Source organism: Pseudophryne corroboree, chromosome 1 (genome assembly GCF_028390025.1).
Source record: "Pseudophryne corroboree isolate aPseCor3 chromosome 1, aPseCor3.hap2, whole genome shotgun sequence".
Taxonomy (NCBI): Eukaryota; Metazoa; Chordata; class Amphibia; order Anura; family Myobatrachidae; genus Pseudophryne; species Pseudophryne corroboree.
Genome location: NC_086444.1, coordinates 511,609,668 through 511,635,260, shown reverse-complemented (window position 1 = coordinate 511,635,260; position 25,593 = coordinate 511,609,668). Strand labels below are relative to the sequence as shown.

The following is a 25,593-nucleotide window of genomic DNA, read 5'->3' as shown; positions in this document are numbered from 1 at the left end:
AAATTAAATTTGTGAATCTTGCACATACTGGTTATTTAATTTAGCTCATGGGTTCGATTGGATGCCATTGTAGTGGACCCCAGTGGGGTTTCTGTTCATGACCATTGGCTGAGAAGAGCAGTTTTCTTAAGCCAAAGATATGGAGCCCTCATTCTGAATTTGTGAGATATTTTATTTTGCTACCTCTGTAAATAAAGAATTGTGGATCAAATAATAAAAATAATATGATATACACATATGTGGTTGGTTTCAAGCTCTTTTATCCAGGGAGAATACAATCTGATCTTTTATTGCAACATGGGAAATAATGAAATAATTGATGCATTTTTTATGTTGTAAATTGAAAGAGATTTGCAGTGAGTGTTTGTCTAATTCTAAAGCCAATCTTTTCACAAGTAACAAGAAATAGAAACTGTAGAGCAAAGAAGAAAATGAATAACATTGTCAGAAGTTGGATTTGAACCCAGGCCACCCAGCGCCTTAGACCGCTCGGCCATCCTGACACATGAAACCACTGCTTTTTGAAAAGATGTATATTATGAAATAACCTATCTATAGTTACAATGACAATGTTGCTATTAAAACTGTTAATTTAAAAACTAAATATGAATTGCTTTTCCATTCATTTTAAAGAGGTTTCTAGTTGGCGTTACAATAAAAGTAAGTTTTGTTTTCCATGTTCAGGGTTGGAATCCAAGTGTCTAGAGTTTGTTCTCTAATGGATTTTAACTCAGCAATGAAATTAAATTTGTGAATCTTGCACAAACTGGCTACTTAATTTAGCTCATGGGTTTGATTGGATGCCATTGTAGTGGACCCCAGTGGGGTTTCTGTTCATGACCATTGGCTGAGAAGAGCAGTTTTCTTAAGCCAAAGATATGGAGCCCTCATTCTGAATTTGTGAGATATTTTATTTTGCTACCTCTGTAAATAAAGAATTGTGGATAAAATAATAAAAATAATATGATATACACATATGTGGTTGGTTTCAAGCTCTTTTATCCAGGAAGAATACAATCTGATCTTTTATTGCAACATGGGAAATAATGAAATAATTGATGCATTTTTTATGTTATAAATTGAAAGAGATTTGCAGTGAGTGTTTGTCTAATTCTAAAGTCAATCTTTTCACAAGTAACAAGAAATAGAAACTGTAGAGCAAAGAAGAAAATGAATAACATTGTCAGAAGTGGGATTTGAACCCACGCCTCCAGAGGAGACTGCGACCTGAACGCAGTGCATTAGACCGCTCGGCCATCCTGACACATGAAACCACTGCTTTTTGAAAAGATGTATATTATGAAATAACCTATCTATAGTTTCAATGACAATGTTGCTATTAAAACTGTTAATTTAAAAACTAGATATGAATTGCTTTTCCATTCATTTTAAAGAGGTTTCTAGTTGGCGTTACAATAAAAGTAAGTTTTGTTTTCCATGTTCAGGGTTGGAATCCAAGTGTCTAGAGTTTGTTCTCTAATGGATTTTAACTCAGCAATGAAATGAAATTTGTGAATCTTGCACAAACTGGCTACTTAATTTAGCTCATGGGTTTGATTGGATGCCATTGTAGTGGACCCCAGTGGGGTTTCTGTTCATGACCATTGGCTGAGAAGAGCAGTTTTCTTAAGCCAAAGATATGGAGCCCTCATTCTGAATTTGTGAGATATTTTATTTTGCTACCTCTGTAAATAAAGAATTGTGGATCAAATAATAAAAATAATATGATATACACATATGTGGTTGGTTTCAAGCTCTTTTATCCAGGGAGAATACAATCTGATCTTTTATTGCAACATGGGAAATAATGAAATAATTGATGCATTTTTTATGTTGTAAATTGAAAGAGATTTGCAGTGAGTGTAAGTCTAATTCTAAAGTCAATCTTTTCACAAGTAACAAGAAATAGAAACTGTAGAGCAAAGAAGAAAATGAATAACATTGTCAGAAGTGGGATTTGAACCCACGCCTCCAGAGGAGACTGCAACCTGAACACAGCACCTTAGACCGCTCGGCCATCCTGACACATGAAACCACTCATTTTTTAAAAGATGTATATTATGAAATAACATATCTATAGTTACAATGACAATGTTGCTATTAAAACTGTTAATTTAAAAACTAAATATGAATTGCTTTTTCATTCATTTTAAAGAGGCTTCTAGTTGGCGTTACAATAAAAGTATGTTTTGTTTTCCATGTTCAGGGTTGGAATCCAAGTGTCTAGAGTTTGTTCTCTAATGGATTTTAACTCAGCAATGAAATTAAATTTGTGAATCTTGCACAAACTGGTTATTTAATTTAGCTCATGGGTTCGATTGGATGCCATTGTAGTGGACCCCAGTGGGGTTTCTGTTCATGACCATTGGCTGAGAAGAGCAGTTTTCTTAAGCCAAAGATATGGAGCCCTCATTCTGAATTTGTGAGATATTTTATTTTGCTACCTCTGTAAATAAAGAATTGTGGATCAAATAATAAAAATAATATGATATACACATATGTGGTTGGTTTCAAGCTCTTTTATCCAGGGAGAATACAATCTGATCTTTTATTGCAACATGGGAAATAATGAAATAATTGATGCATTTTTTATGTTGTAAATTGAAAGAGATTTGCAGTGAGTGTTTGTCTAATTCTAAAGCCAATCTTTTCACAAGTAACAAGAAATAGAAACTGTAGAGCAAAGAAGAAAATGAATAACATTGTCAGAAGTGGGATTTGAACCCAGGTCACTCAGCGCCTTAGACCGCTCGCCCATCCTGACACATGAAACCACCGCTTTTTGAAAAGATGTATATTATGAAATAACCTATCTATAGTTACAACGACAATGTTGCTATTAAAACTGTTAATTTAAAAACTAGATATGAATTGCTTTTCCATTCATTTTAAAGAGGTTTCTAGTTGGCGTTACAATAAAAGTAAGTTTTGTTTTCCATGTTCAGGGTTGGAATCCAAGTGTCTAGAGTTTGTTCTCTAATGGATTTTAACTCAGAAATGAAATTTGTGAATCTTGCACAAACTGGCTACTTAATTTAGCTCATGGGTTTGATTGGATGCCATTGTAGTGGACCGCAGTGGGGTTTCTGTTCATGACCATTGGCTGAGAAGAGCAGTTTTCTTAAGCCAAAGATATGGAGCCCTCATTCTGAATTTGTGAGATATTTTATTTTGCTACCTCTGTAAATAAAGAATTGTGGATCAAATAATAAAAATAATATGATATACACATATGTGGTTGGTTTCAAGCTCTTTTATCCAGGGAGAATACAATCTGATCTTTTATTGCAACATGGGAAATAATGAAATAATTGATGCATTTTTTATGTTGTAAATTGAAAGAGATTTGCAGTGAGTGTTTGTCTAATTCTAAAGCCAATCTTTTCACAAGTAACAAGAAATAGAAACTGTAGAGCAAAGAAGAAAATGAATAACATTGTCAGAAGTGGGATTTGAACCCAGGCCACTCAGCGCCTTAGACCGCTCGGCCATCCTGACACATGAAACCACTGCTTTTTGAAAAGATGTATATTATGAAATAACCTATCTATAGTTACAATGACAATGTTGCTATTAAAACTGTTAATTTAAAAACTAAATATGAATTGCTTTTCCATTCATTTTAAAGAGGTTTCTAGTTGGCGTTACAATAAAAGTAAGTTTTGTTTTCCATGTTCAGGGTTGGAATCCAAGTGTCTAGAGTTTGTTCTCTAATGGATTTTAACTCAGCAATGAAATTAAATTTGTGAATCTTGCACAAACTGGCTACTTAATTTAGCTCATGGGTTTGATTGGATGCCATTGTAGTGGACCCCAGTGGGGTTTCTGTTCATGACCATTGGCTGAGAAGAGCAGTTTTCTTAAGCCAAAGATATGGAGCCCTCATTCTGAATTTGTGAGATATTTTATTTTGCTACCTCTGTAAATAAAGAATTGTGGATCAAATAATAAAAATAATATGATATACACATATGTGGTTGGTTTCAAGCTCTTTTATCCAGGGAGAATACAATCTGATCTTTTATTGCAACATGGGAAATAATGAAATAATTGATGCATTTTTTATGTTGTAAATTGAAAGAGATTTGCAGTGAGTGTTTGTCTAATTCTAAAGCCAATCTTTTCACAAGTAACAAGAAATAGAAACTGTAGAGCAAAGAAGAAAATGAATAACATTGTCAGAAGTGGGATTTGAACCCAGGCCACTCAGCGCCTTAGACCGCTCGGCCATCCTGACACATGAAACCACTGCTTTTTGAAAAGATGTATATTATGAAATAACCTATCTATAGTTACAATGACAATGTTGCTATTAAAACTGTTAATTTAAAAACTAGATATGAATTGCTTTTCCATTCATTTTAAAGAGGTTTCTAGTTGGCGTTACAATAAAAGTAAGTTTTGTTTTCCATGTTCAGGGTTGGAATCCAAGTGTCTAGAGTTTGTTCCCTAATGGATTTTAACTCAGCAATGAAATGAAATTTGTGAATCTTGCACAAACTGGCTACTTAATTTAGCTCATGGGTTTGATTGGATGCCAATTTAGTGGACCCCAGTGGGGTTTCTGTTCATGACCATTGGCTGAGAAGAGCAGTTTTCTTAAGCCAAAGATATGGAGCCCTCATTCTGAGTTTGTGAGATATTTTATTTTGCTACCTCTGTAAATAAAGAATTGTGGATCAAATAATAAAAATAATATGATATACACATATGTGGTTGGTTTCAAGCTCTTTTATCCAGAGAGAATACAATCTGATCTTTTATTGCAACATGGGAAATAATGAAATAATTGAGGTTTTTTTTAAGTTGTAAATTGAAAGAGATTTGCAGTGAGTGTAAGTCTAATTCTAAAGACAATCTTTTCACAAGTAACAAGAAATAGAAACTGTAGAGCAAAGAAGAAAATGAATAACATTGTCAGAAGTGGGATTTGAACCCACGCCTCCAGAGGAGACTGCGACCTGAACGCAGCGCTTTAGACCGCTCGGCCATCCTGACACATGAAACCACTACTTTTTGAAAAGATGTATATTATGAAATAACCTATCTATAGTTACAATGACAATGTTGCTATTAAAACTGTTAATTTAAAAACTAAATATGAATTGCTTTTCCATTCATTTTAAAGAGGTTTCTAGTTGGCGTTACAATAAAAGTAAGTTTTGTTTTCCATGTTCAGGGTTGGAATCCAAGTGTCTAGAGTTTGTTCTCTAATGGATTTTAACTCAGCAATGAAATTAAATTTGTGAATCTTGCACAAACTGGTTATTTAATTTAGCTCATGGGTTCGATTGGATGCCATTGTAGTGGACCCCAGTGGGGTTTCTGTTCATGACCATTGGCTGAGACGAGCAGTTTTCTTAAGCCAAAGATATGGAGCCCTCATTCTGAATTTGTGAGATATTTTATTTTGCTACCTCTGTAAATAAAGAATTGTGGATCAAATAATAAAAATAATATGATATACACATATGTGGTTGGTTTCAAGCTCTTTTATCCAGGGAGAATACAATCTGATCTTTTATTGCAACATGGGAAATAATGAAATAATTGATGCATTTTTTATGTTGTAAATTGAAAGAGATTTGCAGTGAGTGTTTGTCTAATTCTAAAGCCAATCTTTTCACAAGTAACAAGAAATAGAAACTGTATAGCAAAGAAGAAAATGAATAACATTGTCAGAAGTGGGATTTGAACCCAGGTCACTCAGCGCCTTAGACCGCTCGCCCATCCTGACACATGAAACCACTGCTTTTTGAAAAGATGTATATTATGAAATAACCTATCTATAGTTACAACGACAATGTTGCTATTAAAACTGTTAATTTAAAAACTAGATATGAATTGCTTTTCCATTCATTTTAAAGAGGTTTCTAGTTGGCGTTACAATAAAAGTAAGTTTTGTTTTCCATGTTCAGGGTTGGAATACAAGTGTCTAGAGTTTGTTCTCTAATGGATTTTAACTCAGAAATGAAATTTGTGAATCTTGCACAAACTGGCTACTTAATTTAGCTCATGGGTTTGATTGGATGCCATTGTAGTGGACCGCAGTGGGGTTTCTGTTCATGACCATTGGCTGAGAAGAGCAGTTTTCTTAAGCCAAAGATATGGAGCCCTCATTCTGAATTTGTGAGATATTTTATTTTGCTACCTCTGTAAATAAAGAATTGTGGATCAAATAATAAAAATAATATGATATACACATATGTGGTTGGTTTCAAGCTCTTTTATCCAGGGAGAATACAATCTGATCTTTTATTGCAACATGGGAAATAATGAAATAATTGATGCATTTTTTATGTTGTAAATTGAAAGAGATTTGCAGTGAGTGTTTGTCTAATTCTAAAGCCAATCTTTTCACAAGTAACAAGAAATAGAAACTGTAGAGCAAAGAAGAAAATGAATAACATTGTCAGAAGTGGGATTTGAACCCAGGCCACTCAGCGCCTTAGACCGCTCGGCCATCCTGACACATGAAACCACTGCTTTTTGAAAAGATGTATATTATGAAATAACCTATCTATAGTTACAATGACAATGTTGCTATTAAAACTGTTAATTTAAAAACTAAATATGAATTGCTTTTCCATTCATTTTAAAGAGGTTTCTAGTTGGCGTTACAATAAAAGTAAGTTTTGTTTTCCATGTTCAGGGTTGGAATCCAAGTGTCTAGAGTTTGTTCTCTAATGGATTTTAACTCAGCAATGAAATTAAATTTGTGAATCTTGCACAAACTGGCTACTTAATTTAGCTCATGGGTTTGATTGGATGCCATTGTAGTGGACCCCAGTGGGGTTTCTGTTCATGACCATTGGCTGAGAAGAGCAGTTTTCTTAAGCCAAAGATATGGAGCCCTCATTCTGAATTTGTGAGATATTTTATTTTGCTACCTCTGTAAATAAAGAATTGTGGATAAAATAATAAAAATAATATGATATACACATATGTGGTTGGTTTCAAGCTCTTTTATCCAGGAAGAATACAATCTGATCTTTTATTGCAACATGGGAAATAATGAAATAATTGATGCATTTTTTATGTTGTAAATTGAAAGAGATTTGCAGTGAGTGTTTGTCTAATTCTAAAGTCAATCTTTTCACAAGTAACAAGAAATAGAAACTGTAGAGCAAAGAAGAAAATGAATAACATTGTCAGAAGTGGGATTTGAACCCACGCCTCCAGAGGAGACTGCGACCTAAACGCAGCGCCTTAGACCGCTCTGCCATCTTGACACATGATACCACTACTTTTTTAAAAGATGTATATTATGAAATAACCTATCTATAGTTACAATGACAATGTTGCTATTAAAACTGTTAATTTAAAAACTGAATATGAATTGCTTTTTCATTCATTTTAAAGAGGTTTCTAGTTGGCGTTACAATAAAAGTATGTTTTGTTTTCCATGTTCAGGGTTGGAATCCAAGTGTCTAGAGTTTGTTCTCTAATGGATTTTAACTCAGCAATGAAATTAAATTTGTGAATCTTGCACAAACTGGTTATTTAATTTAGCTCATGGGTTCGATTGGATGCCATTGTAGTGGACCCCAGTGGGGTTTCTGTTCATGACCATTGGCTGAGAAGAGCAGTTTTCTTAAGCCAAAGATATGGAGCCCTCATTCTGAATTTGTGAGATATTTTATTTTGCTACCTCTGTAAATAAAGAATTGTGGATCAAATAATAAAAATAATATGATATACACATATGTGGTTGGTTTCAAGCTCTTTTATCCAGGGAGAATACAATCTGATCTTTTATTGCAACATGGGAAATAATGAAATAATTGATGCATTTTTTATGTTGTAAATTGAAAGAGATTTGCAGTGAGTGTAAGTCTAATTCTAAAGTCAATCTTTTCACAAGTAACAAGAAATAGAAACTGTAGAGCAAAGAAGAAAATGAATAACATTGTCAGAAGTGGGATTTGAACCCACGCCTCCAGAGGAGACTGCAATCTGAACACAGCACCTTAGACCGCTCGGCCATCCTGACACATGAAACCACTCATTTTTTAAAAGATGTATATTATGAAATAACATATCTATAGTTACAATGACAATGTTGCTATTAAAACTGTTAATTTAAAAACTAAATATGAATTGCTTTTTCATTCATTTTAAAGAGGTTTCTAGTTGGCGTTACAATAAAAGTATGTTTTGTTTTCCATGTTCAGGGTTGGAATCCAAGTGTCTAGAGTTTGTTCTCTAATGGATTTTAACTCAGCAATGAAATTAAATTTGTGAATCTTGCACAAACTGGTTATTTAATTTAGCTCATGGGTTCGATTGGATGCCATTGTAGTGGACCCCAGTGGGGTTTCTGTTCATGACCATTGGCTGAGAAGAGCAGTTTTCTTAAGCCAAAGATATGGAGCCCTCATTCTGAATTTGTGAGATATTTTATTTTGCTACCTCTGTAAATAAAGAATTGTGGATCAAATAATAAAAATAATATGATATACACATATGTGGTTGGTTTCAAGCTCTTTTATCCAGGGAGAATACAATCTGATCTTTTATTGCAACATGGGAAATAATGAAATAATTGATGCATTTTTTATGTTGTAAATTGAAAGAGATTTGCAGTGAGTGTTTGTCTAATTCTAAAGCCAATCTTTTCACAAGTAACAAGAAATAGAAACTGTAGAGCAAAGAAGAAAATGAATAACATTGTCAGAAGTGGGATTTGAACCCAGGTCACTCAGCGCCTTAGACCGCTCGCCCATCCTGACACATGAAACCACTGCTTTTTGAAAAGATGTATATTATGAAATAACCTATCTATAGTTACAACGACAATGTTGCTATTAAAACTGTTAATTTAAAAACTAGATATGAATTGCTTTTCCATTCATTTTAAAGAGGTTTCTAGTTGGCGTTACAATAAAAGTAAGTTTTGTTTTCCATGTTCAGGGTTGGAATCCAAGTGTCTAGAGTTTGTTCTCTAATGGATTTTAACTCAGAAATGAAATTTGTGAATCTTGCACAAACTGGCTACTTAATTTAGCTCATGGGTTTGATTGGATGCCATTGTAGTGGACCGCAGTGGGGTTTCTGTTCATGACCATTGGCTGAGAAGAGCAGTTTTCTTAAGCCAAAGATATGGAGCCCTCATTCTGAATTTGTGAGATATTTTATTTTGCTACCTCTGTAAATAAAGAATTGTGGATCAAATAATAAAAATAATATGATATACACATATGTGGTTGGTTTCAAGCTCTTTTATCCAGGGAGAATACAATCTGATCTTTTATTGCAACATGGGAAATAATGAAATAATTGATGCATTTTTTATGTTGTAAATTGAAAGAGATTTGCAGTGAGTGTTTGTCTAATTCTAAAGCCAATCTTTTCACAAGTAACAAGAAATAGAAACTGTAGAGCAAAGAAGAAAATGAATAACATTGTCAGAAGTGGGATTTGAACCCAGGCCACTCAGCGCCTTAGACCGCTCGGCCATCCTGACACATGAAACCACTGCTTTTTGAAAAGATGTATATTATGAAATAACCTATCTATAGTTACAATGACAATGTTGCTATTAAAACTGTTAATTTAAAAACTAAATATGAATTGCTTTTCCATTCATTTTAAAGAGGTTTCTAGTTGGCGTTACAATAAAAGTAAGTTTTGTTTTCCATGTTCAGGGTTGGAATCCAAGTGTCTAGAGTTTGTTCTCTAATGGATTTTAACTCAGCAATGAAATTAAATTTGTGAATCTTGCACAAACTGGCTACTTAATTTAGCTCATGGGTTTGATTGGATGCCATTGTAGTGGACCCCAGTGGGGTTTCTGTTCATGACCATTGGCTGAGAAGAGCAGTTTTCTTAAGCCAAAGATATGGAGCCCTCATTCTGAATTTGTGAGATATTTTATTTTGCTACCTCTGTAAATAAAGAATTGTGGATCAAATAATAAAAATAATATGATATACACATATGTGGTTGGTTTCAAGCTCTTTTATCCAGGGAGAATACAATCTGATCTTTTATTGCAACATGGGAAATAATGAAATAATTGATGCATTTTTTATGTTGTAAATTGAAAGAGATTTGCAGTGAGTGTTTGTCTAATTCTAAAGCCAATCTTTTCACAAGTAACAAGAAATAGAAACTGTAGAGCAAAGAAGAAAATGAATAACATTGTCAGAAGTGGGATTTGAACCCAGGCCACTCAGCGCCTTAGACCGCTCGGCCATCCTGACACATGAAACCACTGCTTTTTGAAAAGATGTATATTATGAAATAACCTATCTATAGTTACAATGACAATGTTGCTATTAAAACTGTTAATTTAAAAACTAAATATGAATTGCTTTTCCATTCATTTTAAAGAGGTTTCTAGTTGGCGTTACAATAAAAGTAAGTTTTGTTTTCCATGTTCAGGGTTGGAATCCAAGTGTCTAGAGTTTGTTCTCTAATGGATTTTAACTCAGCAATGAAATTAAATTTGTGAATCTTGCACAAACTGGCTACTTAATTTAGCTCATGGGTTTGATTGGATGCCATTGTAGTGGACCCCAGTGGGGTTTCTGTTCATGACCATTGGCTGAGAAGAGCAGTTTTCTTAAGCCAAAGATATGGAGCCCTCATTCTGAATTTGTGAGATATTTTATTTTGCTACCTCTGTAAATAAAGAATTGTGGATCAAATAATAAAAATAATATGATATACACATATGTGGTTGGTTTCAAGCTCTTTTATCCAGGGAGAATACAATCTGATCTTTTATTGCAACATGGGAAATAATGAAATAATTGATGCATTTTTTATGTTGTAAATTGAAAGAGATTTGCAGTGAGTGTTTGTCTAATTCTAAAGCCAATCTTTTCACAAGTAACAAGAAATAGAAACTGTAGAGCAAAGAAGAAAATGAATAACATTGTCAGAAGTGGGATTTGAACCCAGGCCACTCAGCGCCTTAGACCGCTCGGCCATCCTGACACATGAAACCACTGCTTTTTGAAAAGATGTATATTATGAAATAACCTATCTATAGTTACAATGACAATGTTGCTATTAAAACTGTTAATTTAAAAACTAGATATGAATTGCTTTTCCATTCATTTTAAAGAGGTTTCTAGTTGGCGTTACAATAAAAGTAAGTTTTGTTTTCCATGTTCAGGGTTGGAATCCAAGTGTCTAGAGTTTGTTCCCTAATGGATTTTAACTCAGCAATGAAATGAAATTTGTGAATCTTGCACAAACTGGCTACTTAATTTAGCTCATGGGTTTGATTGGATGCCAATTTAGTGGACCCCAGTGGGGTTTCTGTTCATGACCATTGGCTGAGAAGAGCAGTTTTCTTAAGCCAAAGATATGGAGCCCTCATTCTGAGTTTGTGAGATATTTTATTTTGCTACCTCTGTAAATAAAGAATTGTGGATCAAATAATAAAAATAATATGATATACACATATGTGGTTGGTTTCAAGCTCTTTTATCCAGAGAGAATACAATCTGATCTTTTATTGCAACATGGGAAATAATGAAATAATTGAGGTTTTTTTTAAGTTGTAAATTGAAAGAGATTTGCAGTGAGTGTAAGTCTAATTCTAAAGACAATCTTTTCACAAGTAACAAGAAATAGAAACTGTAGAGCAAAGAAGAAAATGAATAACATTGTCAGAAGTGGGATTTGAACCCACGCCTCCAGAGGAGACTGCGACCTGAACGCAGCGCTTTAGACCGCTCGGCCATCCTGACACATGAAACCACTACTTTTTGAAAAGATGTATATTATGAAATAACCTATCTATAGTTACAATGACAATGTTGCTATTAAAACTGTTAATTTAAAAACTAAATATGAATTGCTTTTCCATTCATTTTAAAGAGGTTTCTAGTTGGCGTTACAATAAAAGTAAGTTTTGTTTTCCATGTTCAGGGTTGGAATCCAAGTGTCTAGAGTTTGTTCTCTAATGGATTTTAACTCAGCAATGAAATTAAATTTGTGAATCTTGCACAAACTGGTTATTTAATTTAGCTCATGGGTTCGATTGGATGCCATTGTAGTGGACCCCAGTGGGGTTTCTGTTCATGACCATTGGCTGAGACGAGCAGTTTTCTTAAGCCAAAGATATGGAGCCCTCATTCTGAATTTGTGAGATATTTTATTTTGCTACCTCTGTAAATAAAGAATTGTGGATCAAATAATAAAAATAATATGATATACACATATGTGGTTGGTTTCAAGCTCTTTTATCCAGGGAGAATACAATCTGATCTTTTATTGCAACATGGGAAATAATGAAATAATTGATGCATTTTTTATGTTGTAAATTGAAAGAGATTTGCAGTGAGTGTTTGTCTAATTCTAAAGCCAATCTTTTCACAAGTAACAAGAAATAGAAACTGTAGAGCAAAGAAGAAAATGAATAACATTGTCAGAAGTGGGATTTGAACCGAGGCCACTCAGCGCCTTAGACCGCTCTGCCATCCTGACACATGAAACCACTGCTTTTTGAAAAGATGTATATTATGAAATAACCTATCTATAGTTACAATGACAATGTTGCTATTAAAACTGTTAATTTAAAAACTAAATATGAATTGCTTTTCCATTCATTTTAAAGAGGTTTCTAGTTGGCGTTACAATAAAAGTAAGTTTTGTTTTCCATGTTCAGGGTTGGAATCCAAGTGTCTAGAGTTTGTTCTCTAATGGATTTTAACTCAGCAATGAAATTAAATTTGTGAATCTTGCACAAACTGGCTACTTAATTTAGCTCATGGGTTTGATTGGATGCCATTGTAGTGGACCCCAGTGGGGTTTCTGTTCATGACCATTGGCTGAGAAGAGCAGTTTTCTTAAGCCAAAGATATGGAGCCCAAATTCTGAATTTGTGAGATATTTTATTTTGCTACCTCTGTAAATAAAGAATTGTGGATCAAATAATAAAAATAATATGATATACACATATGTGGTTGGTTTCAAGCTCTTTTATCCAGGAAGAATACAATCTGATCTTTTATTGCAACATGGGAAATAATGAAATAATTGATGCATTTTTTATGTTGTAAATTGAAAGAGATTTGCAGTGAGTGTTTGTCTAATTCTAAAGTCAATCTTTTCACAAGTAACAAGAAATAGAAACTGTAGAGCAAAGAAGAAAATGAATAACATTGTCAGAAGTGGGATTTGAACCCACACCTCCAGAGGAGACTGCGACCTGAACGCAGCGCCTTAGACCGCTCGGCCATCTTGACACATGATACCACTACTTTTTTAAAAGATGTATATTATGAAATAACCTATCTATAGTTACAATGACAATGTTGCTATTAAAACTGTTAATTTAAAAACTAAATATGAATTGCTTTTTCATTCATTTTAAAGAGGTTTCTAGTTGGCGTTACAATAAAAGTATGTTTTGTTTTCCATGTTCAGGGTTGGAATCCAAGTGTCTAGAGTTTGTTCTCTAATGGATTTTAACTCAGCAATGAAATTAAATTTGTGAATCTTGCACAAACTGGTTATTTAATTTAGCTCATGGGTTCGATTGGATGCCATTGTAGTGGACCCCAGTGGGGTTTCTGTTCATGACCATTGGCTGAGAAGAGCAGTTTTCTTAAGCCAAAGATATGGAGCCCTCATTCTGAATTTGTGAGATATTTTATTTTGCTACCTCTGTAAATAAAGAATTGTGGATCAAATAATAAAAATAATATGATATACACATATGTGGTTGGTTTCAAGCTCTTTTATCCAGGGAGAATACAATCTGATCTTTTATTGCAACATGGGAAATAATGAAATAATTGATGCATTTTTTATGTTGTAAATTGAAAGAGATTTGCAGTGAGTGTTTGTCTAATTCTAAAGCCAATCTTTTCACAAGTAACAAGAAATAGAAACTGTAGAGCAAAGAAGAAAATGAATAACATTGTCAGAAGTGGGATTTGAACCCAGGTCACTCAGCGCCTTAGACCGCTCGCCCATCCTGACACATGAAACCACTGCTTTTTGAAAAGATGTATATTATGAAATAACCTATCTATAGTTACAATGACAATGTTGCTATTAAAACTGTTAATTTAAAAACTAAATATGAATTGCTTTTCCATTAATTTTAAAGAGGTTTCTAGTTGGCGTTACAATAAAAGTAAGTTTTGTTTTCCATGTTCAGGGTTGGAATCCAAGTGTCTAGAGTTTGTTCTCTAATGGATTTTAACTCAGAAATGAAATTTGTGAATCTTGCACAAACTGGCTACTTAATTTAGCTCATGGGTTTGATTGGATGCCATTGTAGTGGACCGCAGTGGGGTTTCTGTTCATGACCATTGGCTGAGAAGAGCAGTTTTCTTAAGCCAAAGATATGGAGCCCTCATTCTGAATTTGTGAGATATTTTATTTTGCTACCTCTGTAAATAAAGAATTGTGGATCAAATAATAAAAATAATATGATATACACATATGTGGTTGGTTTCAAGCTCTTTTATCCAGGGAGAATACAATCTGATCTTTTATTGCAACATGGGAAATAATGAAATAATTGATGCATTTTTTATGTTGTAAATTGAAAGAGATTTGCAGTGAGTGTTTGTCTAATTCTAAAGCCAATCTTTTCACAAGTAACAAGAAATAGAAACTGTAGAGCAAAGAAGAAAATGAATAACATTGTCAGAAGTGGGATTTGAACCCAGGCCACTCAGCTCCTTAGACCGCTCGGCCATCCTGACACATGAAACCACTGCTTTTTGAAAAGATGTATATTATGAAATAACCTATCTATAGTTACAATGACAATGTTGCTATTAAAACTGTTAATTTAAAAACTAAATATGAATTGCTTTTCCATTCATTTTAAAGAGGTTTCTAGTTGGCGTTACAATAAAAGTAAGTTTTGTTTTCCATGTTCAGGGTTGGAATCCAAGTGTCTAGAGTTTGTTCTCTAATGGATTTTAACTCAGCAATGAAATTAAATTTGTGAATCTTGCACAAACTGGCTACTTAATTTAGCTCATGGGTTTGATTGGATGCCATTGTAGTGGACCCCAGTGGGGTTTCTGTTCATGACCATTGGCTGAGAAGAGCAGTTTTCTTAAGCCAAAGATATGGAGCCCTCATTCTGAATTTGTGAGATATTTTATTTTGCTACCTCTGTAAATAAAGAATTGTGGATCAAATAATAAAAATAATATGATATACACATATGTGGTTGGTTTCAAGCTCTTTTATCCAGGGAGAATACAATCTGATCTTTTATTGCAACATGGGAAATAATGAAATAATTGATGCATTTTTTATGTTGTAAATTGAAAGAGATTTGCAGTGAGTGTTTGTCTAATTCTAAAGCCAATCTTTTCACAAGTAACAAGAAATAGAAACTGTAGAGCAAAGAAGAAAATGAATAACATTGTCAGAAGTGGGATTTGAACCCAGGCCACTCAGCGCCTTAGACCGCTCGGCCATCCTGACACATGAAACCACTGCTTTTTTAAAAGATGTATATTATGAAATAACCTATCTATAGTTACAATGACAATGTTGCTATTAAAACTGTTAATTTAAAAACTAAATATGAATTGCTTTTCCATTCATTTTAAAGAGGTTTCTAGTTGGCGTTACAATAAAAGTAAGTTTTGTTTTCCATGTTCAGGGTTGGAATCCAAGTGTCTAGAGTTTGTTCTCTAATGGATTTTAACTCAGCAATGAAATTAAATTTGTGAATCTTGCACAAACTGGCTACTTAATTTAGCTCATGGGTTTGATTGGATGCCATTGTAGTGGACCCCAGTGGGGTTTCTGTTCATGACCATTGGCTGAGAAGAGCAGTTTTCTTAAGCCAAAGATATGGAGCCCTCATTCTGAATTTGTGAGATATTTTATTTTGCTACCTCTGTAAATAAAGAATTGTGGATCAAATAATAAAAATAATATGATATACACATATGTGGTTGGTTTCAAGCTCTTTTATCCAGGGAGAATACAATCTGATCTTTTATTGCAACATGGGAAATAATGAAATAATTGATGCATTTTTTATGTTGTAAATTGAAAGAGATTTGCAGTGAGTGTTTGTCTAATTCTAAAGCCAATCTTTTCACAAGTAACAAGAAATAGAAACTGTAGAGCAAAGAAGAAAATGAATAACATTGTCAGAAGTGGGATTTGAACCCAGGCCACTCAGCGCCTTAGACCGCTCGGCCATCCTGACACATGAAACCACTGCTTTTTGAAAAGATGTATATTATGAAATAACCTATCTATAGTTACAATGACAATGTTGCTATTAAAACTGTTAATTTAAAAACTAGATATGAATTGCTTTTCCATTCATTTTAAAGAGGTTTCTAGTTGGCGTTACAATAAAAGTAAGTTTTGTTTTCCATGTTCAGGGTTGGAATCCAAGTGTCTAGAGTTTGTTCCCTAATGGATTTTAACTCAGCAATGAAATGAAATTTGTGAATCTTGCACAAACTGGCTACTTAATTTAGCTCATGGGTTTGATTGGATGCCAATTTAGTGGACCCCAGTGGGGTTTCTGTTCATGACCATTGGCTGAGAAGAGCAGTTTTCTTAAGCCAAAGATATGGAGCCCTCATTCTGAGTTTGTGAGATATTTTATTTTGCTACCTCTGTAAATAAAGAATTGTGGATCAAATAATAAAAATAATATGATATACACATATGTGGTTGGTTTCAAGATCTTTTATCCAGAGAGAATACAATCTGATCTTTTATTGCAACATGGGAAATAATGAAATAATTGATGCATTTTTTATGTTGTAAATTGAAAGAGATTTGCAGTGAGTGTAAGTCTAATTCTAAAGTCAATCTTTTCACAAGTAACAAGAAATAGAAACTGTAGAGCACAGGTTCTCAAACTCGGTCCTCAGGACCCCACACAGTGCATGTTTTGCAGGTCTCCTCACAGAATCACAAGTAAATAATTAGCTCCACCAGTGGACCTTTTAAAATGTGTCAGTGAGTGATTAATACACCTGTGCACTTGCTGGGTTACCTGCAAAACATGCACTGTGTGGGGTCCTGAGGACTGAGTTTGAGAACCACTGCTGTAGAGCAAAGAAGAAAATGAATAACATTGTCAGAAGTGGGATTTGAACCCACGCCTCCAGAGGAGACCGCGACCTGAACGCAGCGCTTTAGACCGCTCGGCCATCCTGACACATGAAACCACTACTTTTTGAAAAGATGTATATTATGAAATAACCTATCTATAGTTACAATGACAATGTTGCTATTAAAACTGTTAATTTAAAAACTAAATATGAATTGCTTTTCCATTCATTTTAAAGAGGTTTCTAGTTGGCGTTACAATAAAAGTAAGTTTTGTTTTCCATGTTCAGGGTTGGAATCCAAGTGTCTAGAGTTTGTTCTCTAATGGATTTTAACTCAGCAATGAAATTAAATTTGTGAATCTTGCACAAACTGGTTATTTAATTTAGCTCATGGGTTCGATTGGATGCCATTGTAGTGGACCCCAGTGGGGTTTCTGTTCATGACCATTTGCTGAGACGAGCAGTTTTCTTAAGCCAAAGATATGGAGCCCTCATTCTGAATTTGTGAGATATTTTATTTTGCTACCTCTGTAAATAAAGAATTGTGGATCAAATAATAAAAATAATATGATATACACATATGTGGTTGGTTTCAAGCTCTTTTATCCAGGGAGAATACAATCTGATCTTTTATTGCAACATGGGAAATAATGAAATAATTGATGCATTTTTTATGTTGTAAATTGAAAGAGATTTGCAGTGAGTGTTTGTCTAATTCTAAAGCCAATCTTTTCACAAGTAACAAGAAATAGAAACTGTAGAGCAAAGAAGAAAATGAATAACATTGTCAGAAGTTGGATTTGAACTCAGGCCACGCAGCGCCTTAGACCGCTCGGCCATCCTGACACATGAATCCACTGCTTTTTGAAAAGATGTATATTATGAAATAACCTATCTATAGTTACAATGACAATGTTGCTATTAAAACTGTTAATTTAAAAACTAGATATGAATTGCTTTTCCATTCATTTTAAAGAGGTTTCTAGTTGGCGTTACAATAAAAGTAAGTTTTGTTTTCCTTGTTCAGGGTTGGAATCCAAGTGTCTAGAGTTTGTTCTCTAATGGATTTTAACTCAGCAATGAAATGAAATTTGTGAATCTTGCACAAACTGGCTACTTAATTTAGCTCATGGGTTTGATTGGAAGCCATTGTAGTGGACCCCAGTGGGGTTTCTGTTCATGACCATTGGCTGAGAAGAGCAGTTTTCTTAAGCCAAAGATATGGAGCCCTCATTCTGAATTTGTGAGATATTTTATTTTGCTACCTCTGTAAATAAAGAATTGTGGATCAAATAATAAAAATAATATGATTTACACATATGTGGTTGGTTTCAAGCTCTTTTATCCAGGGAGAATACAATCTGATCTTTTATTGCAACATGGGAAATAATGAAATAATTGATGCATTTTTTATGTTGTAAATTGAAAGAGATTTGCAGTGAGTGTTTGTCTAATTCTAAAGTCAATCTTTTCACAAGTAACAAGAAATAGAAACTGTAGAGCAAAGAAGAAAATGAATAACATTGTCAGAAGTGGGATTTGAACCCACGCCTCCAGAAGAGACTGCGACCTGAACGCAGCGCCTTAGACCGCTCGGCCATCCTGACACATGAAACCACTGCTTTTTGAAAAGATGTATATTATGAAATAACCTATCTATAGTTACAATGACAATGTTGCTATTAAAACTGTTAATTTAAAAACTAGATATGAATTGCTTTTCCATTCATTTTAAAGAGGTTTCTAGTTGGCGTTACAATAAAAGTAAGTTTTGTTTTCCATGTTCAGGGTTGGAATCCAAGTGTCTAGAGTTTGTTCTCTAATGGATTTTAACTCAGCAATGAAATTAAATTTGTGAATCTTGCACAAACTGGTTATTTAATTTAGCTCATGGGTTCGATTGGATGTCATTGTAGTGGACCCCAGTGGGGTTTCTGTTCATGACCATTGGCTGAGAAGAGCAGTTTTCTTAAGCCAAAGATATGGAGCCCTCATTCTGAATTTGTGAGATATTTTATTTTGCTACCTCTGTAAATAAAGAATTGTAGATCAAATAATAAAAATAATATGATATACACATATGTGGTTGGTTTCAAGCTCTTTTATCCAGGGAGAATACAATCTGATCTTTTATTGCAACATGGGAAAAAATGAAATAATTGATGCATTTTTTATGTTGTAAATTGAAAGAGATTTGCAGTGAGTGTTTGTCTAATTCTAAAGTCAATCTTTTCACAAGTAACAAGAAATAGAAACTGTAGAGCAAAGTGGAAATTGAATAACATTGTCAGAAATGGGATTTGAACCCACACCTCCAGAGGAGACTGCGACCTGAACACAGCGCCTTATACCGCTCAGCCATCCTGACACATGAAACCACTGCTTTTTGAAAAGATGTATATTATGAAATAACCTATCTATAGTTACAATGACAATGTTGCTATTAAAACTGTTAATTTAAAAACTAGATATGAATTGCTTTTCCATTCATTTTAAAGAGGTTTCTAGTTGGCGTTACAATAAAAGTAAGTTTTGTTTTCCATGTTCAGGGTTGGAATCCAAGTGTCTAGAGTTTGTTCTCTAATGGATTTTAACTCAGCAATGAAATTAAATTTGTGAATCTTGCACAAACTGGTTATTTAATTTAGCTCATGGGTTCGATTGGATGCCATTGTAGTGGACCCCAGTGGGGTTTCTGTTCATGACCATTGGCTGAGAAGAGTAGTTTTCTTAAGCCAAAGATATAGAGCCCTCATTATGAATTTGTGAGATATTTTATTTTGCTACCTCTGTAAATAAAGAATTGTGGATCAAATAATAAAAATAATATGATATACACATATGTGGTTGGTTTCTCTTTTATCCAGGGAGAATACAATGTGATCTTTTATTGCAACATGGAAAATAATGAAATAATTGACGCATTTTTTATGTTGTAAATTGAAAGAGATTTGCAGTGAGTGTTTGTCTAATTCTAAAGTCAATCTTTTCACAAGTAACAAGAAATAGAAACTGTAGAGCAAAGAATAAAATGAATAACATTGTCAGAAGTGGGATTTGAACCCACACCTCCAGAGGAGACTGCGACCTGAACGCAGCGCCTTAGACCACTCGGCCATCCTGACACATGAAACCATTACTTTTTGAAAAGATGTATATTATGAATTAACCTATCTATAGTTACAATGACTATGTTGCTATTAAAACTGTTAATTTAAAAACTAAATATGAATTGCTTTTACATTCATTTTAAAGAGGTTTCTAGTTGGCGTTACAATAAAAGTACGTTTTGTTTTCCATGTTCAGAGTTGGAATCCAAGTGTCTAGAGTTTGTTCTCTAATGGATTTTAACTCAGCAATGAAATGAAATTTGTGAATCTTGCACAAACTGGCTACTTAATTTAGCTCATGGGTTTGATTGGATGCCATTGTAGTGGACCCCAGTGGGGTTTCTGTTCATGACCATTGGCTGAGAAGAGCAGTTTTCTTAAGCCAAAGATATGGAGCCCTCATTCTGAATTTGTGAGATATTTTATTTTGCTACCTCTGTAAATAAAGAATTGTGGATAAAATGATAAAAAAAATATGATATACACATATGTGGTTGGTTTCAAGTTCTTTTATCCAGGGAGAATACAATCTGATCTTTTATTGCAACATGGGAAATAATGAAATAATTGATGCATTTTTTATGTTGTAAATTGAAGGAGATTTGCAGTGAGTGTTTGTCTAATTCTAAAGTCAATCTTTTCACAAGTAACAAGAAATAGAAACTGTAGAGCAAAGAAGAAAATGAATAACATTGTCAGAAGTGGGATTTGAACCCACGCCTCCAGAGGAGACTGCGACCTGAACGCAGCGCCTTAGACCACTCGGCCATCCTGACACATGAAACCACTGCTTTTTGAAAAGATGTATATTATGAAATAACCTATCTATAGTTACAATGACAATGTTGCTATTAAAACTGTTAATTTAAAAAGTAGATATGAATTGCTTTTCCATTCATTTTAAAGAGGTTTCTAGTTGGCGTTACAATAAAAGTACAGATGTAGCCACCTTTATCTTGAGTGGCTGAGGCGTTTGTCCCGATAGAGCGTATGCAGCGTAGGGAGGCGCGCCTAGTCACAGAGAGGCGTACCTAATCGCACGGAGGCAGACATGGCATTTGGCGTTACCTTTACGTGTAATACCTGCGATCAGCCACCAGATGTCGCTTTTTACAATCACCACTGCGCATGCGTGTGGTTTCCCGTAAAATACAATACTGAAATACATAATAAGGACTACTTTACTAAGGCGTCTCATTACGCTGCATACAGTAAATACTCATTACGCTGCATTATTTAATACAGTACTGTATATACGACACAGACGCAAATAGTACAGCATACAGTATATGATCCATCTACAATACTTTATGAATACTGTATGTGAGCGTCCAAGTCCCGCAGGCAAAACATAAAACCAGTAGTGTACACTGTCGCAAATGGATGTGTGTTAGAAGTTCACTATTGCCTCTCAGGATTCGGAATTTTGTACAGTACTGTATGTTATCGTCCTAATCCCGTAGCCATTACAGCATAATCAAAACCAATGGATTTATACATTTGTCTGCGGCGAAGTGGTGAAGTGTTTAGCTTCCTATACTCAGAGTCCCGGGTTCGATTCCTTAAGTACAGTACAGTACGAATGCATGTTAGTTTTTTTTCATACACTTTATTATTATTTTTATTCACATACAGTAAACCAGGGCAAAGCTGCATGAGTGGTTCTAATGTTAAGGTTCTATGCTCCGTACAGTACACATACAATTCTGTAGCTGGGCAGACTCTTTAGAAATGGCTACCACCTATGACTCCTTGCCCCACAGAGGCCCTAGGCTACGGAGCAAGTAATAGTCCAAATTGTACAGACTATGGGGCAATGCTGAAGGAGCGTCACAATCCCCTAGCTAAAATACATACAGCAGTATGCACATTATGGTACAGTACACCGGACTCGATCGCATAGCACTGGCAAAATGGCCGCCGCCCCTGAACCCTTTTGCAGACTATGGGGCAATGCTGAAGGAGCGTCACAATCCCCTAGCCAAAATACACAGGGGCGATGGGGATAAGTTACTATACTGTAGGATTGCAGTATTACGGTACACCGGACTCAATCGCATACTGTAGCACACTGTCAAAGTGACCACTACCCCTGAACCCCCACCTCGTGGCAGGCAGCAGTCGGGTATGGAATGAGAAATGGCAGAAGTTGTGCAGGCTACGGGGCGATGCTGAAGGAGCGTCACAATCCCCTAGCAAACAGAGATACTGTAAGCAAGGTCTATGCACATTACAGTACGTTACACCGGACTCGATCGCATAGCAAGCTGACAAAACACAAGTTTTACATAAAGCAGGCCAAAGTTGCAGGAGAGTTTCTACTGTAAAAGTTCTATGCACCGTACGGTACACATACAATTCTATAGCAGGGCAGACTCAATTGAAATGGCTACCGCCTGTGACTCCTACTGTACTGTAGCTCCTAGGAAGCACTCAGCTATGGAACAAATAACAGCACAGATTTTGCAGGCTATGGGGCAATGCTGAAGGAGCGTCACAATCCCCTAGCTACAATACACAGGGGCGATAGGGATAATCGAGTGGCTGGAGGGGGGGTCCCCTTGATTTAAGGGGTCCCCACTCCTCCAGGGTACCCCGGTCAGGTGTGACTAGTTGGGTATTTAATTCCATGGCCGCAGGGACCGGTATAAAAGTGTCCCCCGGCTGTGCATTATCTGTCCAGCTAGTGGAGCCCGGTGCTGGTTAAAAAAATAGGTGGAACCCCTATGCTTTTTGTCCCCCAAGCTGCAGGAGAGTTTCTACTGTAAAGGTTCTATGCACCGTACGGTACACATACAATTCTATAGCAGGGCAGACTCAATTGAAATGGTTACCGCCTGTGACTCCTACTGTACTGTAGCTCCTAGGAGGCACTCAGCTACAGTATGGAGCAAATAACAGCACAGATTTTGCAGGCTACGGGGCAATGCTGAAGGAGCGTCACAATCCCCTAGCTACAATACACAGGGGCGATAGAGATAATCGAGTGGCTGGAGGGGGGGTCCCCTTGATTTAAGGGGTCCCCACTCCTCCAGGGTACCCCGGCCAGGGGTGACTAGTTGGGTATTTAATGCCACGGCCGCAGGGACCGGTATAAAAGTGTCCCCTGGCTGTGCATTATCTGTCCAGCTAGTGGAGCCTAGTGCTGGTTCCAAAAATACGGGGAACCCCTACGCTTTTTTGTCCCCCTTAGTTTTTGCACCAGGACCAGGCGCAGAGCCCGGTGCTGGTTCTAAAAAGATGGGGGATCCCGTGTCCATTTTTTCGTATTCCTGACGGAATTCGACCGCAATTGCATATACTGTACCCCTTAATGTCACTGCTTACAGTATACAGTATTTAGACATGCGCTTGTGTACAGTATCTGTCATGAGGTGCTTTTTTCACTGACACTATAACTTTTTTCTATTGTAATATACTGTACAGAGGCGGCAAACTAGCCAAACGGGAATAATCAGCTTCTGCTGAATAAAATGAGATGCTACAGTACATGCCTATATTCTGTGAGTGACTGCGGCTCTATGAAATTAAATCAGAAAATGTAAATATGAAATGCATTACTAATGTGTGGCATTACTGTACTGTATGTGTATAAGGTGTACTACAATATTTTCTGGTGTAACATAAGGAAAGGGCACTACTGCATGGTCTAATGCAGTGGTTCTCAAACTCGGTCCTCGGGACCCCACACAGTGCATGTTTTGCAGGTAAACCAGCAAGTGCACAGGTGTATTAATTACTAACTGACACATTTTAGAAGGTCCATACAGTAGGTGGAGCTAATTTTTTCACTTGTGATTCTGTGAGACCTGCAAAACCTGCACTGTGTGGGGTCCTGAGGACTGAGTTTGAGAACCTGTGGTCTAATGTAAATAAAGATGAATGTGGTGGGGTGTAATGTGAATAAGGGGCAATACTGTTAGGAGTAATGTGGTACTATGATATGATGTAATGAGAATAAGAGAGACACTACTGCATGATATAATGTGAATAAAGTTGCAGTACTGTGTTGTGTAATTTCATCTTCGGGTATTATTGTGTTACCATGCCCCTTCCCAGCAAGAACATACTGTACACTGTTTTGGGCTGGCACTAAATGTGCACATTGTTCTTAATTAGATTATAGGGGGTAGGAGCGCCAAAATGGGTGATGGTGCTGGGAAAGGGGTGCAGGGTTAAAGGCGGAACTACAGTACGTAGCATCTGTGCAAGAGGGCATCAGCCAAAATCTAGCCTAGGGCATCATGTTGGTCAGGTATGGCTCTGATAATACTGTACTCTTACTGTACTTTGCATTCAATACAGATACTGTTTGCACACAGGTTTTACATGAATCATTGGCAATGCTGCAGGAGTGTCTCATTAGGCAATCTAAAATATACCACGACTATGGGTGGGGATACAGTAGGGAAGTTCTGTCACCATAAGCTATCTGCTGTGTATAGCATACTGTATTTCCATCTGAGATGCCTTTGTGTGTTTGTAATAATAAAAAAACATTTTACTGTACATTTAGTGGATACAGTATTTCTCCCCCATAATGACGTATCATATTGTACAGGTACCCTGATGTACTGTACCGTACCATAGTGTAAAATTGAATATTTATTGGAAAAGCATCAATATTAATGTAAAAAAAAGTACATATTACAACATCCGATTCCATGTACTGCACTGATCAAAATGTACAGTACTCTTATTCAGGACTTATAAAACTGAAAATAACTGTTCATACACATCAATAAACATTACTACTGTATAATATTCTACATTAGTTTATGCAATAATCAGACAAAGGCAATTTTATAATGTTTTTTAATAATGCACCAATTTAAAATTTTAAACAGAAAATACAGTACAGAACTACATATTTGTGGCTTGACCATTTCTTTCGACTACAACAGGTAATACTTTATACAGGTGATTTATATAATTATTACAATGTTCAGGTGTGAGTACTTCTAGCCAAAATTTATTTATCCCATCCAACAGTTGCTGTTTTGTTGTTGGCTTTGCAACACTCCTAATGTACCTCTTCAATTGAGCCCACACTAATTCGATTGGGTTCATGTCTGGTGATCTATATAAAAATTAAAAAAAAGCGTATAGAAAAAATTAATGACATTACAGTAAATAGAGAAAATTAAACATACAATATTGTACTGTTTATTAAACAAAAAATAAATTTACAGTACTAGAGTGCTATCTAAAATTTTACTTGTACACTGTTGAAAGAATACTCACTCTGGTGGTGTGCGTTCCCAATTCATACCTTTCTCTTCCATAAATTTGGCTGAGGCGGAGTGTTTAGGATCATTGTCTTGGAATATCCTATGGTGAGTTGGGTAATATTTATTCACAAATGGCACCATACATTCCTCTACTATTGTTTCTTGGAAAAATTTCTTATCCATGATCCCTACAGAAATCAAAAAATGTTGTTCATTAATAAGCAACTCCTT

The 25,593-nt window shown here is 35.4% G+C and overlaps 12 non-coding genes across 12 annotated transcripts; all 12 read right to left on the bottom strand.

Moving 5' to 3' along the window:
* Positions 1–1,181: 1,181 nt before the first annotated feature.
* TRNAL-CAG (transfer RNA leucine (anticodon CAG)) lies at positions 1,182–1,264 on the bottom strand. Its single transcript has one exon. It is a non-coding gene; the product is annotated as a tRNA-Leu (tRNA).
* A 678-nt stretch (positions 1,265–1,942) lies between these two features.
* On the bottom strand, positions 1,943–2,025 carry TRNAL-CAG (transfer RNA leucine (anticodon CAG)). The gene has a single exon. It is a non-coding gene; the product is annotated as a tRNA-Leu (tRNA).
* A 2,890-nt stretch (positions 2,026–4,915) lies between these two features.
* Positions 4,916–4,998, bottom strand: TRNAL-CAG (transfer RNA leucine (anticodon CAG)). Its single transcript has one exon. It is a non-coding gene; the product is annotated as a tRNA-Leu (tRNA).
* A 2,151-nt stretch (positions 4,999–7,149) lies between these two features.
* On the bottom strand, positions 7,150–7,232 carry TRNAL-UAG (transfer RNA leucine (anticodon UAG)). Its single transcript has one exon. It is a non-coding gene; the product is annotated as a tRNA-Leu (tRNA).
* A 678-nt stretch (positions 7,233–7,910) lies between these two features.
* TRNAL-CAG (transfer RNA leucine (anticodon CAG)) lies at positions 7,911–7,993 on the bottom strand. Its single transcript has one exon. It is a non-coding gene; the product is annotated as a tRNA-Leu (tRNA).
* Positions 7,994–11,622: 3,629 nt separating this feature from the next.
* Positions 11,623–11,705, bottom strand: TRNAL-CAG (transfer RNA leucine (anticodon CAG)). Its single transcript has one exon. It is a non-coding gene; the product is annotated as a tRNA-Leu (tRNA).
* Positions 11,706–13,122: 1,417 nt separating this feature from the next.
* TRNAL-CAG (transfer RNA leucine (anticodon CAG)) lies at positions 13,123–13,205 on the bottom strand. The gene has a single exon. It is a non-coding gene; the product is annotated as a tRNA-Leu (tRNA).
* Positions 13,206–17,045: 3,840 nt separating this feature from the next.
* On the bottom strand, positions 17,046–17,128 carry TRNAL-CAG (transfer RNA leucine (anticodon CAG)). Its single transcript has one exon. It is a non-coding gene; the product is annotated as a tRNA-Leu (tRNA).
* A 1,417-nt stretch (positions 17,129–18,545) lies between these two features.
* TRNAL-CAG (transfer RNA leucine (anticodon CAG)) lies at positions 18,546–18,628 on the bottom strand. Its single transcript has one exon. It is a non-coding gene; the product is annotated as a tRNA-Leu (tRNA).
* Positions 18,629–19,306: 678 nt separating this feature from the next.
* On the bottom strand, positions 19,307–19,389 carry TRNAL-CAG (transfer RNA leucine (anticodon CAG)). The gene has a single exon. It is a non-coding gene; the product is annotated as a tRNA-Leu (tRNA).
* Positions 19,390–20,063: 674 nt separating this feature from the next.
* On the bottom strand, positions 20,064–20,146 carry TRNAL-CAG (transfer RNA leucine (anticodon CAG)). The gene has a single exon. It is a non-coding gene; the product is annotated as a tRNA-Leu (tRNA).
* A 678-nt stretch (positions 20,147–20,824) lies between these two features.
* On the bottom strand, positions 20,825–20,907 carry TRNAL-CAG (transfer RNA leucine (anticodon CAG)). The gene has a single exon. It is a non-coding gene; the product is annotated as a tRNA-Leu (tRNA).
* Positions 20,908–25,593: the final 4,686 nt, after the last annotated feature.